The following is a 13,845-nucleotide window of genomic DNA, read 5'->3' on the forward strand; positions in this document are numbered from 1 at the left end:
ATAGCTCATTCATGTGATCTGTTTATCCTCCTCCTTTCTTCTCTTTCTCCCCATCTTTTTCTGCAAAAGTTGGAGACTTGATCAAGAGAGAAGCATGCACCTGGAAATGGTTATATCACTATATAAAATATAAAAAATTGGAGGAATATAATCATGTTGTGAGTGCTAGGAATATGGAAAGGGAATACAGAAAATGTGCATATCAATTAGCTCAAAAACCATAGCTTATATACAGGAGTGAGTGGTCCGGATTGAAATCAATCCGACGGGAGCGGGTGTTGCGGGGACCTCGGGTGCCCCGCTCGCTCTGAGGATCCCGATGAAGGCCACATCGTCGACGGGAATTCCTCCCAGGTTCATCAGGTGGTAGAGTTTACATTTCAACACATTGCACCTGTGAGTCAAGGACACCTAAGATGATCTCTATTTCCACACCTTGTCTATTCACTATGGTGACTTGGCTCAATCAGATATAAGCACCCCTATCCAGAAGATCCAAGGCCCATGCCTCCTTGCCAACCATGTTGCTAAAAGAGTTGATAACCAATATTATCGCTCTTGAACTGTCTTATCCATAGATGTGAGCCAACAATCCACTCCTCATTCTCATTGACACAAATATGATCATCCATGAAGTCATGTGGTCTTGAGAAGTGAACGAGATTCACTAAATCTGCTGGAGCTTTTCCTTTCTGATCTAACTTGGTTTTGGACCAACTATGTATGGCTTGTGCTGAAAAGTTTGCTGCTGTGGAGGCCAAGGAGTATGTGTGGAAACAATAGCATACTTTCCCCATGCCATATATTCTTGTTTTGCTCTGTAAGGTTCCTTATCATGACCATAAAGCTGACAAAACTCATATTGGGGTGGATATTAGGTGTTGGCATTTGCATTGTCTAAGTAACCTCATGGTGGTGGAATTTGGTTATAGCCCTACTCCTAAGCAGCATCAACTGGTCCTTGCCCCCAACCAAAGTATCCTTGGCCTTGGCCATGGCCAGCCTATTGTTACTCAATGAAGTTGTCTCTATTTCTATCCAATTTAACCTCTCAGTCATCTACTACTGACTTTCCTTGAAAGTGCCATCAGAGAGCATTTAAGTTTAGGAATGAGTAGATCTCTACCAATACACTGTATGGCAGTCCTCCTCATGCACTGCTGTTCTCTGCTAAAGCAACCTCTTGTGTTCTTGAGTGATAGCATATTGTATAAATTTGTCCAGCTTCTTTAAGCACTTCCCACAAACTTTGTGAGCAAAAATACATATATACAATTCATATACACCTTTACCACCTGAGCTTCATTGCATTAAATGTTCACTAGTATTGCCCAGAAAATGCTGTATTGTGCAAAACTTCTGAATATATATAAACATAATGCTAGACAAATGCCAGATGAGCACAAAAATCAATAATTTTATATAATGTTTTTTGCTCTTTTGATATATATACACAATATAACATAGACAATGCTCTTGGGAATATGAATATATTAAAACACTAAGATTTTTAGAAAAGTAACACTTAACTCAGAAAAAAGTAAAATATGAATTGCTAAGAATAAATACTTTTATAGATATTAGATGCAAAGTATAAGTCAAGAATCTATAAAATTTATATTATATATATATATATATATATATATATATATATATATATATATATATATATATATATATATATATATATAAAATAATTTCTCTACTTGGAATATGAATAAATATATAACACTAAGATTTAAGAACATTAATATTGCTCAGAGCCAGAAAATTCTAAAAGTAAAGGATATTAGCTTAATATTAAGTTAAGTAAACAATAAGATTTTAAGAACACTAGAACTATGTATTAGATACAAACTATAAATTCAAAAGCTGATATTCCACAGTATTATTATATGCTAGTAAACTATATTTGTAGTTAGGCAAAAGATTTTAAAGTGTTAGTGCTTAATCAATAGTTTTTAAGGCAATTTTTTGTCTGTACTGATCAAGAAATTACAGCTGTTCCATAAGCATGAGACTTCAACTAAACAGTTTTTCTTCTTTATTTTTAATCACATTTCAAACATGGAGCCCAAGTGATGACAATCTGAATGCAAAAAAATTAAACACCTGAAATCATGTAGAATTGGTGAGGTATCAACCAAACATAATGTATGATAGACCTTAGTTATATGTCATTAGCAAGTCTGAATTAAAACAAATTATTAATCAGAGCTTGTTTAACAATATTCTTGGCCAAATGGTTTTGCCACCTGAGTGACATCTTGGCAATATACCAACCTATATTCATCGTTTTCTATCATGCAAGGGATTTACTTCTTTTATATTGTGTATTCCAAGTGAAAACCTTTCTTCAAAAAAGCAGGACTTGTGCAATCTGATCGACCATCTCAGTGTAAGTTAAGATTGTATTTTTAAAATTTTCTACTTTCCTACTGTCACCTTTTTTTTGTAGATTGACACAGAAAACCCATGTGTGATTATGTCTCAAGACATGAGTCGAGATTTTCTGAGTGCTGGTAGTGAGAAAGAGAAATTCAAGGTAACAATAGCTTTCGTTTCCAAGCTGAAGGTGGTTTGACATATGCTTATGCTGTAGTTTTACTTCAAGGCAACACTTTTGGAGAAAGTTTCGAAATTGCTGGATATGAACATGAAGACTATTCAAGTGTGTTGTGATTGCCTTCAAAAGGATAGGAAATCTTTTGAAGTGCTCGAACAGGATCTGGTGAAGATAGAAGAGAAACTTCTCCATGCGGAACAAGTGGATGAACTTGCCAAAGAAGTTCACACCTTGCGAAAGAGATTGGCTTGGGCTGTAGTTTATGAGACAGACAAGAAACTCGAAGACATCCAAGCGTTTGTAAGAGAACTCAAGCAGCTTATACTTTTAGTTGAAGAGGACACCGAGATGCAAACAGTGAGCCGTTTGGTCTTTTATTTGTTGGATGTCTGAGGTTTTTACGTTGCAGCAATTACTTGCAGAGACATGGCTTTCCCATTTCCACCTAGAAGAAAACATCTCTGATCTTGTAGCAAGGAAAGACAAAGCTGAGGAGACATGTACAAAACTCATGGAAGAGCTAGTTGAGGTGAAGTCCTCAAATTTTAGTTCAACGTATTTGATGTTGTAGTACAGATTTCAGTTGAGGAAGCACAGCTAAAAGGGGGTGTTGAGAACAAGGAAAGTGTCTTGCATGCAAAATGAATTAGAAAGCAGTCTTTGGAGCAGCATGTCTAGGAGATGGAAAATGTCGTGAATGTGACTTTGGGTATCGAAAGTTACTTGTCAATTGTCTTTTCAGATATTCTTTCTTTACTGCCATGACGGCAGGAGGTCAGTATTGTTGGTTCCCTTTATTAGCCCCTCTTATTCAAGTGTTAATAAACTGGGCTTAGCACTTGTATTTAGTCAGATGGATATAAGGTAGGAACTCTTATGTATTTCTAGCTAAGCATACTTGGCCTGGCTCTTAATTCTCTTTTGCTCTGTCTTGCATTGGCTTGACAAAAACCCTCATGTATTAAGACTAATCCCTCAATATTGTTAGATAATAGCTTACCATGTCTGCCAAATACCCTCGTTATCATGCCCTTTGTGTTAGTCTCATTTCAGTCTTAAATACTATTTATAGAAAGTGTCTAGGTTTACTCATTTAGCATATCTACGGAATATATAGATTGTCCTGAACATAATGGTATTTGTCCTGTGTCCAAATTCACAATCTAGGGACGTCCAACTTGGGTTTAAGCCCAAGTTCCATTCCATGCTAGCTAATGAAGTACCCATATCCTTGTGTTAAGCCATCGATATGCTGAAATAGTGCTAGACTCCATATGGCTCTGTTTTGCGTGCTAGTCCTAGCATTATGATGTTGGATACTCTAGGACTATTCCAAGTCACTCCGTATTTCGGTCCCTTCGCTCCTTGGTTCTATGCTTAGAAGTTTGGCTCTATACCTTTGTTCAATGGTCTAAGGCCTTGAAACTCAGACTTCGTATTACTGTCCTTTAGACACGTGGCATGTGATATGTATATGGAGGGTTTAGATTCCACTTCATGGTTATCCTATAGTAAATCACTATAGAATAAAGGGTAAAAACCATGCGTGCTACATTTGGTATCAAATGATATATCTCAACAAGTATTATCCAATGAGTTGGGCAACTAATCTCGTTGCATATGTAGAGATGAAAACGATAATCCAAGTGGGTACACGTTTGGGTGCAAAGGCTTCACATTCATTCCTTGGGTATGGATTCTGGTTACTTTTTTGTACCATAATAATGTGAGCTTGCTCTTAGGCTCATAAAAGGGATTGAGTTATTCCATTTGCACAAGTTTGCACTTGGGCTCATGAGTGAGGCACATTAGCAACTCGAGGTTACACTTTAAGTTGGTAGGATTAATGTTAGCATATTGGTGGTTCCATGAGTTGTTCCATGTACCGTGGGTGGAAGTAAACTTTCCCTGAGTTTGCTATGAGTGGCAAATAGGCTAGTCCATAACTGTTTAGCATGGCAGTAGTGGATCCTTCCTAGGTATAATTACAAGTGGATCAATCAAGAGTGTAGGGATGAGTCTATTGATTCAAATAATCATTACTGTGCTCTTTCATAAACTTTTTTTGGATTGGACTGAAAGTAGTGCAAAAACAAGCTTGAGGTTTGATCAAGGTAGAGACCGAAAAGAGAGTCATCAAGGATGAAGGATCAAACATGTAAATCATTTTTTCTTCTTGGAGAGATGATTTGCAATGAAGTATGACTTATTGTTTGTGTTCACATTATGCAATTGAGAGACCCTATCTTGATGCATATTGGTTATGATGGTCTTTGAAATAGTGAGTTATAGGATGGATAGTGATGAAGCGCTATACCATTTTGTTTAGGCTTGTTATTGAAGACTTGAGTCATAATGCTTAATTCTTTTCTAGAGAACTTTACTATTACTCCTTGAGTAGCTTGGTGTTGGATTAATTTTGAGTTTGGTCGAAAAGAAAGTGACATGAGCTTGTCCGTGTTGTAAACAAAAGTTAGCGGTGTTAAGTGTTGTAAATCTTTATCGATAGAGTGTGGCATCTATGTTGTATTTTGTCGAATCGAGTTGGCACTTGATAGTCACATAAAGCTTTGAAGTAATGATTTGGGTGTTGCTCATGGTGTTGCTCAATTGATGATCAAAACATTGTGATTTTTATATCATATCTATATAATAATGAGCAATGTGTTTACGAAGTTGCTTAGGTAAATGATGGTCAACCCCAAAGTGGTTAATGCTGAAACTAGTCTATTTATATATAGTAACTAGCATGGTAGTAGCTTTGACTAAATTCTTGATGGTGGTCCATTATGCTAAGCTTAAGTTAGTTCTTTAGTTCCTTGAATTTGCCCATAAAATGTTGGAAAGGGTTATAGCATTCCTTTGTTATGGCTTATTGGTTTATCTATTAGCATTTAGAGTAGATTATTGGATGGAAAAGGTGTGTAGTTGAAGCGTTGACATCACTAACACTTGTGTTAATAGAAGTGGCATTGTTATTTCGAGTGATGAGGAATTTTCTTTAGAACTTGATTTTCCATGTCAATTTTTTTATTAGTGTTTTGGCTTTACATTAGATCTTAAAGGTGGTTGAAGAAAGGTGTTAATACAATATAGATATCTGAAGATGTGGTCCTTGTGATCAAGCCTTGGATGTTCATTTTGAATTCTGCGGATATCAATGTTGGATGTTGGCAAAATGGGTAAGATGTTCGATGCTTAAACATATTGTTGGGTCATGAGAATTAGTGTTGAGGTGAATCTATTTTAAGTTGTTGGTAGGAGGAAGTTAGTTGAGTTTTGAAAGTTTCATTCTTTTTCTAGGATAGAAATTTTCCACAAATTTTCTTAAGCTTTTCTAATGACTAATTTGTTGATCACTTTGCTTGAAAACCATTTCATTTTTTGTAAGTCAATACAAACTAGTGAAAGGGTTGGAGTTGACTTTGGTTAGCCTAAACCTTCGTAAGTAATTTGTATGATGCACCCGAAAGGGATGTTGATTTTTGAGGCTAAGGCAATTGAGTTGGATAGAGTCTGGAGTTGGTGTGGAAAAATGGCTGTTGTGCTTTCTAGAAAGGTGACCCTTGTGCCTTTCTTTTAGCATTGTGTTTGGTGGTAGGTTGCACCTTGCATTTTATTAAACTTTATAAGAGTAGTGAGCTCTCACTAATTTTGATTTAGTCTTGATAGCTTTGCGCCTTGGCTGAGTATGATGATGTCCAGCTTAGTTGTTTAAAGTTGAGATGTTGATACCCATACTATAGCTTTGTCTATAAAGAGGTTGTGTACTAATATGAGTCTATCTCATGGTTTTCACTTTAGTTTCGAATAAGTGTTGATCATGCATAACTAGCCTCTTCAAAGCATGCTCAGAGCTACTGACTAAATGCATTAGTGAGTTTTTTACAGTTGAGTTAGATTCGAGTGGTTATTTAGTTATACTTGTCCATGAACCTTTATCTTATACCTGGGGTATTATGTTCATATTGGTCAAGTATATGACTTGATGGCATGAGTTTAATGTTTAGGTCTTGTGAAGGCAAGTTAAAGAGTGATTGTTAATTGCTTTACAACTAGTGGTTGCTTATAGACTTTGTCGAGGATTGTGACACTTGCTTATTTAGCAGTGATAAATTTGCTTTACTAGATGGTGTTACGAAGGATCATGTTATTAAACTAATATGGGTTTTCCATGTTGGCATGTTAACTCTACTTTTGTCAATATCATTTAGTTACGTTTAGTCTATGGTGTTAGATTTCATTAAGTCTTGGATGTGGTGAATCACTCCTTGATAATGTGTTATTTGTAATTGAGTATTGTTGGAGGATTGGTCTTGGATACTGAATAAGGTATCTTTGACTTTGGTTAGCTTAATTGTTAGAGAGTTTTGGGTGGTGATTCACTCTTGCTTTCTCCTAGCTTTATTCTAGTGTTGATGGCATTGAACTGATTCCTGGTCGTTAATATTGTTGGTGTTGAGATTCGAGTGAAATGAGATGTCTCTTCATAGGATTGATATTGAGTTTTATTAGTCTTGATGAAGATAGTGCTGATGGTTTGGTTGTATCTTTATGTTATTAGCATTCATGTATTTGCTAATTAACAACTGTATTGGCATTCAAACAAACTGAGTGGCAAGTTTGAGTTAGTTGTATTCTAGATGAGATTATTTAGTAGGGGTTGAGCTTTAGCTTTTCCTTGAAAAGTGATTCAATCATGGACTATGTAAGCCTTACGAATGAAAGAATTAGTGATTGATATTAGAATGTTTGAATCCTTATTAGATTTGAGTTAAAATATATTAATCATTGATGATTCTTTTTGTGTTTGTTATAAAGTGAGTTATGTCCTACTATAGATGGATTCATGAAGGATCATTTAGTGATCACTTATTGAGCATAACTTTGTTATGCTTAGTTTTTGGATTGATACAAAAGTGCTCTTCATTAACTTTGCATTATGAAATTTAACTTCTGGATATGCTGATGAGCATATTATGGGTGGTACCATGATTTCTTCTTTAACATTACAGTTAATTCATGCAAGACTTGTGATCATTATTATACAAGACTTGGTTATAGGGTTTTTTGAGCTTTTGGTTCCTTGAGTTTTTATGCTTGTGGTCCATTTGTTGAAAGTTGTTGGGGAAGGCATTCTGGCTTATTAATTTTGATGTTAAAGTTAGCTTTTGCATCTACCAATCATTAGTGATGATTGACTATCATGTAGGACAGTTGATTATCCTTGTCAAAGGTTTTGTTTGATTATTATTAATATAAAAGTATTTGCCATTCTTCAGGATAGTGGATTTCTTTTTCAATGATGATTATGCATCTCTCTTTTGGTAGGATGATTGATGATCTTCTATGATAATTAGTTGTGCTATTTGATGGTTTTTGGCTTTTCGCATTACCACATATTCTTTATAGTTTGCCTTGGATTGGTCTCTTGGGTTTGAAATATCAGTAAAATGTTGCTAATGTTTGCTTAAGAAATTTTGGTTCCTTAGTATTATTAACTAAGATTTATTCAGTTTAGCTAATATGATAGTTGGCATGAATGAGTGTTTGTTAGCCTTACCGCATTCATTCTATTTTGTTGATTATTATTTGAGTTAGTTTTGATAGATTGGGATGTTATTATCTTTGGGTGATACATTCACGAGCATCTTGCTTACCAGTCAATGATACTTTGTGTTCTTCTAGTTATCTTATGTAAGTTGTTTAGTATGCTATCTGTAATATTTGATAGTTAAGTTTTATCATTAAGTTTTTTTGATGATACACTAGCTATTGAATATTATTGAATGGTTAATCCTATGTTTTCCAACTATAGTAATCTCAGTGGTTTCAATACTCTTATAATGGTTTATTGGATGATAATTTACTTGGAATACTTTTTGTGTTCTAATATAAACTTTATTCATTGATAATTTAGTCTCTAAGATATCATTGTCTATGACTTTAATATTGTCCATCTATTGATCTTTAAGTTTAGGCCAGTATAGGCAAACTGGCTTCGGCACTTCGTATGCATGGTGAAATCTTTAGTCATGGGGTAGCTACTGTCAATTGGTCACATCATTCGTCTTTTTGTCAATATTCCTTATTCCATTCCAAGGGCATGACTCTAACTGCCTATTTATAGTATTCTATTTAAACTTTACTGACGGGTTTGGCTTATGAGGGTTAGGGCCTCTGGCTTCTCTTTCTATATCTCTGCAAGCAGGGGCATATCACACTTTCGTAAACTTGGTGACACTCGAAGCAGCAAGGGTGGCTAACTTCGTTGGTCATTTCCTTGTCGGCAACGGCCAAAAGGTGTCTGAGTTGGTAGTGCATCCGCATTAGACAAAAATGCTACCTTAACTCATTTAATTTGATGCATTTCTCACATAGTATGATCATTGTGAACTTTTTCTGGAATTGTTTCCTTAGCGGTGGTCTACTGAAATATGCATCGACGAAGATGTCGATCTTCCCTAAGGGGGGGAGAGTGTTGCGAATGTGATTTAATGCGAATGTTAAGCATTAAAGTACATAACACATCACTCTAAGGACAGTTATTCTCTTTCACCATTCAGTTATGAGTCTTGTACTTTCACCATTAACACAGTCTATAAGGAGGTTTTATATTAAATGCTCCATGCATTGTTTATAACACTGAAAGAAATTCTTGATATAAGTCTCATAAACACATAAAAAGGCCTTGAAAGCTTGTATTATAACTATAACATTCAAAACAGTATTTGTTAATAGGATAGCATATGCTAGGCAAGTGCTAGTATAATTATATACTTTAATCTTGACAACTACCCTGACCCAAACTAATCTTTAATAATAAGGTGGCAGGCCTACATAAGCATTGAGGGATAAGTTCCCAAGATCCAGATTACATTTGATTCTCAATCTGAAAGAGATCATTCATTGTATTCTGCAATCCCATGATGGAGTGTTTTCGTCTTGAGGGCCTTGAGAGTGGTCAAGCCATACAATATTTATAGTAAGGATCTAAAGAACTCCACACCAAATTTGAAAAGTTTTTATTTCTCAGCTTTCTAAACTCGTCACCCTGCCATTTGTTGAATTCTCTAAGCCTCACACGCAGTACCACACAGCCCATGCAATCTCTCAAGCATGGCACCACCGTCACTTTGGCCCTTGAATCCACGTATCTTAGAGATTGGGCTATTAATCTGTGGAAGAAATCACCGCCAAAGAAATTTTCATCAGAGCCCACTTCGGTTAAGGTTCGGAGACCGCTCTCACTGACCAGAATGCATCTTCTAAGGTTTCCTCTTAGCTCTTGTGCACTCCTGATTTGTGAGCTTGGATCCTCCCTCCTTTCTTCTCTTTCTCCCCTTTTTTCCTTCTCATCCCTTCTTCACAGTTTAAAAATCTCATGCAGAGTTTTTTTTCTTCGTTTTTTCTTTCCTCAGTGCCGATCAGGGTAGTCCATTGGTGAGTGAGTGAGAGAGCTAGACAGGATCCAATCTTTCTTAGTAGCATCACATCAAAAAGAAAGAGGAAGAAGAAGAAGAAGAAGATGTGGCTTCTTCGAAGACGCCCCTCCTCTAAATGGAGGCGTGGGCTGCCAGGGATCGATCTACTCGCTCACCCTGGAAGAGCTCTAGACTTCAATGCTGGACCAGGGAAAAATCGGCAGCATGAACATGGCACTCACTTCCTTTTAAGAATAGGTTAAGATCATTAGGGCTGCAAATGAATCAAGAGATTGAGGAGGTGTTGCTTGTGACTTTGCTCCTACTACATTGTAATTAGTGTTGCCAAGACTTGATCAATGAAAGTGCATAGGTAATTACAAGAATTAATAGATACAACTATGCAGCTATGAGCCACAAAAGCACTGTAGAGAAAACATATAACGATAAAGAAGACGTATAAGCGTTACCGTTAATGCACTTTGTCACCAATTCCCAGGATTTTGGCAGCAACTTGAGACTTTAGTGCATGCTCTTGGTGTGGCTTCCTGCGCGATGTCTGGCGGATGAGAGCAGTGTGCAAACGGTGGCAGGAATTGATCGACTCCCCAGGGTTTGGCATGCGGCACACACAGGCAAGCATTCCAGCAGCTGTTCCTTATGTTCTTGCAGGCACGTTGTGCGGAAGGATGTTCAGGGGCAACCCATTTAACAACAGCAACGCCTTCAACTGGATAGAGATGGTGCCCACAGGGGGGTCTCTTATAGGAAGTGCTGGTGGATTGCTCTGCTTTTTGAAAGGGAACCAGGTCCTAGTAGGCAATCCAGTCACTGGATGCTTTAGAGCGTTGCCAGATCTCAGGGCTAAAGGGCTGATTTCATCCTCTTACATGGGCATCAGTCAAGACTTCAAGGAATACACAGTCTGCTTTGTAAAAAGTCGTTCTTGTGAAGAAAAAAAGTTGAGATCAGAGGTACGGTGAGAAGTGACTACACAATGTTTACAACAGCTCATGTATACAACTCGAGACTGGGATGCTGGAGGGCTGCTAGCACACCATTGGGATGGTGTCAGTTGGAGAATATGGGGGAAGTGGTGGGCAACGCTACTTTGTATTTGCTTTGTGGTCACTACAAGAATTTGAATGATCCAGAGTATGTCGGTCTGTTCACTTTGGATTTGGAAGGGTTGAGGTTTGAGTTAAAGCAGACTTGGCCATGGGATGAGCGGCTACACAGGAATTATGGTGTATTTGTTTCCTGCCATGGTCGGACAGGTGTGTTGTGCTGCACGCAATTCAAAAACAGCATGCAGCTATGGTATATGCAAGGAGAAACAGGTGGTGATGTTGGAGGTGAAAATCTGGCTAAAGGGGTTGGTAAAGTATCCAATGCTATATGTTTGAATGGAGCTGTTTTATTTGTGGAGGAGAAGTCTTTATCTACAACCATTTTGAATTTATCTACTACAGATGCAGTTGCATTCCCATTTCAGAAAAATTCCGCTCTAGCAAATTTCGTAGAATTTACACCTTCGCTTTTATTATCATAACTTGTATTGTGTTTCTTTTCATAATATGAAATTACTTAGTCTCGTCTATTACTTTTATTTTCCTCCTTGGGTAATTTCACGACAGCGCTGGGCCAAGCGCCCGATACGAATGCGTGAGGTATGCGCAGCTCTCTCTTTGTTTCTCTCGCTGCTTCTAGGGTTTCCTCCCTAGTGCTCCTGATGCATGCTCTGGAGCTCTGTTCTGCTTGTGATCAATAGCTCATTCGTGTGATCTGTTTATCCTCCCTCCTTTCTTCTCTTTCTCCTTTTTTTCTGCAAAAGTTGGAGACTTGATCAAGAGAGAAGCATGCACCTGGAAATGGTTACATCAGTATACAAAATATAAGAAAATGGAGGAATAAAATCTTACAGTTTAGAAAATGTTTTTTCTTTTAATTGTGCTGTTGTTTTTTCTTCCAAATATATGTATTATTTCACTTTAAAAGGAAATAAAATATAACTCTTAGTCAACCGTTTTAGGTTTCAAAGAAATGTCTTAAAGTTTCACAACCAATCAATACTATAAATACAATCATGGTAGAAATACATTGTTCATTTTGATTATGTTGGAAAGTGCATGATTATATTTTAGAGTTTTGTTTGCTATTGACAATTACTTGCTGAAGAATGTTTGAATGTTTTATTGTGAAGAGAAAATTGGGAATGTTAAGTTTTCCAAGAGCAAAGAGTCAATAAAAATGATGCAATCAAAGAGAATTAACCATAGAAGGGAACTATATTACTAAAGAATTTGTTATGCCAAACAGCAACATGGTTTCCTTTATTTTTTATAGTTTTTATGCAATTTATTTTTATGACTGGTTTATCTTTAATTGTATGAATGCTATAGCACCTAATAAGGCTAAGTGCTTGTTTAGATTGCATAGCATTGAATATTAATGTTAATATCTTAGCCATTGCACATCATGATAAATGGTGGGTAATGGTGTTGCCACTATGGCCTCTTACCCTCCAGGTAAGAACTCTGTACTCCATTGAGACTGTTCTAACGAAACTTTTTTAAAGCCCTCAGTTTTCAAAAAGCTAGAACAATTTTTATGCCCTCTAGACTGAGAAAGAAACCATGGAGAGCTCAATAATATTATTTTCAGAAGGTTAATGACTTGGCTTTTAGGTTTACTGTTACAAACATCCTTTTAACTTAGAGGATAATATATAGTTTTATATATAGAAAGTGAGAGTTCTAAAGGATGGCAAAACATCATCAACTCATCATCTTGGGTGACTACTAGCTTTTTAGCTTCCAACTCATAGTGGCTGAGCTTGAGTTACAAGTTGTAGTAAACAGCCTTCTTCATTGAGACTGATTGACATGAAGGCAAAGCATTGTCTACTAAATGTGGCATCAATGGATAGTGTGCCTCCTACCTTTGCGTGGTGATAGCAAATGTTTCCAAGTTTTAGGGGGAATCTGGTGAGCCTGGAGACTCTGTTTACATTTCAACATACTTCACCTGTGAGTCGAGGATCTCTGTTCCCACACCCTGTCTATTCACTATAGTGACTGGATATAAGCACCCCTATCCAGAAGATCCAAGCCCTGTGCCTCCCTACCAACCATATTGCTGCAAGAGTTGATAACTAATATTATCACTCTTGAACTGTCCTATCCATGGATGTGAGCCAGCAATCCACTCCACATTCTCATTGACACCAATATGATCATCTATAAAATCATGTGGTCCTGAGAGCTTCACTAAATCTGCCAGAGCTTTTCCTTTCTGATCTGGCTTGTTTTTGGACCAATTGTACATGGATTGTGCTGAAAAACATGTTGTTGTGGAGGCCAAGGAGTAGGTGTGGAAACAATAGCATGGTTTTCCCATGCTATATATTCTTGCTTTGCTCTGTAACTCATATTGGGGTGGATACCAGATGTTGGCATTTGCATTGTCTAAGTAACCTTATGGTGGTGGAATTTGGTTATAAACCTACTTCTAAGCAACATCAACTGTTCCTTGCCCCCAGCCAGACTATCCTTGGCCTTGGCCATGGCTAGCCTGTTGTTGCCTTCATGAAGTTGTGTCTAGAGGAAGGAGTAGATCTCTACCAATACATTGTATGAAAGTCCTCCTCATACACCATTGTTCTTTGCTAAAGCAACCTCTTATGTTCTTAAGTGATAGCATATTGCATAACTTTGTCCAGCTTTTTTAAGCACTTCCCACAAACTTTGTGAGCCAAAATAGATGCATACAATTCATATACACCTTTACCACCTAAGCTCCATTGCACTATATGTTCATGCTCTCACACTTACAAATATATTTTTGAAGTAGATA

Source organism: Selaginella moellendorffii, unplaced genomic scaffold (genome assembly GCF_000143415.4).
Source record: "Selaginella moellendorffii unplaced genomic scaffold, v1.0 SELMOscaffold_12, whole genome shotgun sequence".
Classification (NCBI taxonomy): Eukaryota; Viridiplantae; Streptophyta; class Lycopodiopsida; order Selaginellales; family Selaginellaceae; genus Selaginella; species Selaginella moellendorffii.